The sequence below is a fragment of the Belonocnema kinseyi genome, chromosome 4, assembly GCF_010883055.1.
Source record: "Belonocnema kinseyi isolate 2016_QV_RU_SX_M_011 chromosome 4, B_treatae_v1, whole genome shotgun sequence".
Classification (NCBI taxonomy): Eukaryota; Metazoa; Arthropoda; class Insecta; order Hymenoptera; family Cynipidae; genus Belonocnema; species Belonocnema kinseyi.
This window is the reverse complement of record NC_046660.1, coordinates 144901895-144903483: the sequence shown is the minus strand read 5'-3', so window position 1 is coordinate 144903483 and position 1589 is coordinate 144901895. Positions and strand designations below refer to the sequence as shown.

Here is a 1589-nt window from a genome sequence, read left to right as displayed (position 1 = left end):
TTTATCGAAACTGCGTCTTATTACGAAGAATTAAAAAACTTTAATATAATTAAAATCGCCAAATGTATGCATGTTAAAAAAAGAACATTTTTTATTTTTAAAATCTCCTATTTTTTAATTTTTCTAAAACTATTTTAGGCATTTTTTCTACTCTTAATATTACATGACAAATGCGTGTTTCAGATAAACAATTTTTTTAAATACAAGTAAAGTTGAGATTTGAGATTTGGGAAGCATTCAGAATATAATAATTCTTATACTAGTTTTTAGAAATAAAATATGAGTAAAAAAATTTATAAAGGTAAAATTGTTTATCTAAAAGAAGCATTTTAAGTAGCTGAACATTTTAAGAATCTTATTTCTGAACCGGATAATTCGTCGCCAGCCTCATCTTTCGGTTGCCTGTAAAATAAAAAAATTATAAATTTAAAATTAAAGTTGAAGTTAACTCATAATAATTATACATGATGATTAATAGCTGTAATAATAATTTTTATACCGAGAATACAAAAGTACATGTAAAAGTCTTTGAAAAGTAATTTATTTTTTATTCTCTTTATAGCTCTGCCGTGATTTGGAAGAACACCGTTAACCGCTAATTCTCTTGACATGTACTTTTTGATGATACTGGTGACGGATTTTTGGATTGGATTTCCACTGTTAAAAAATAGATGCAACGAATTTTTCTGCAAAAAATAAAAAAATATTAATAAAAATAATTCATAATATATTTGGTTCCTCTTTTTATATTTGAAGGATCAGTAAACTGGTTATCTGCTTTTCTATATACACTATTTCAGAAAGTGTAATTCAGTAAAATGATTTATTGTCGAATAAATAAAAAAGGAGTTACTTAAGCAATTGTAATTAAAATTTCATAGTCTTAAGAATGTACAATTTATTTATTCTTTTATAAAAAAATAAAACATTCATATTTTATGTTAATGTTAGAATTCGTTGCGTTATGAACCTTACTTACTTATCATTTATTTACTTACTTTCGTTTTCGTTCTGGAATATTAGAGTGTTGAAAACTGCTCGATGCCTCCGAACGAGACAGGTGAAATCACAAACACTCCCCAAAATAACCTCAAACTAACCTACTTGTCATCTACTTGTGTTTAAGAGGTTCAAGATGGAGCCCGACTGAAAACAGATGTACAACCGAGTTTATGGTGCTGCAATCAAAAGGTATATGAAACACTTTCTAAATACGAATCAGTGAAAATTCACTGATTGAAATAGTAGTTAGACATTTCACTGATTAATCAGTGATTGAATTTACTGAAATATTATTTTATTATAATTGCTAAATCGACATGGTGCAGTGCTGCCAATCTTCAAAACTGGTAATTTCACTGAATCAATAAGTAACTTTTCACGGATTGTAAGTGACCCATTTCTAGCTATTTGAGTCAGTGAAATTTCACTGATTCAGATTTAGACAGTACATAAAGACAATATCATTCCAAAAATCAAAAAAGTTTAAGCTTTACTCGCAGTCGGTAAGGTGTATCGACATGATTTTGGTGTCAAAATATTAAGAAGAGCTCCCTCTTTCATGCTTTTTGATTTAACATTCAGTTTGC

At 27.8% G+C, this 1589-nt stretch overlaps 1 long non-coding RNA gene across 1 annotated transcript in view; it reads right to left on the bottom strand.

The window, feature by feature from the left end:
* Positions 1-351: 351 nt before the first annotated feature.
* Positions 352-1589, bottom strand: part of LOC117171721 — a 30142-nt gene continuing 28904 nt past the window's right edge. The window contains exons 2-4 of the long non-coding RNA XR_004466916.1: positions 999-1146; positions 500-686; positions 352-402 (exon numbers count right to left, since the gene is read on the bottom strand). This is a non-coding gene — a long non-coding RNA (uncharacterized LOC117171721). The remainder of the gene's footprint in view (positions 403-499; positions 687-998; positions 1147-1589) is intronic.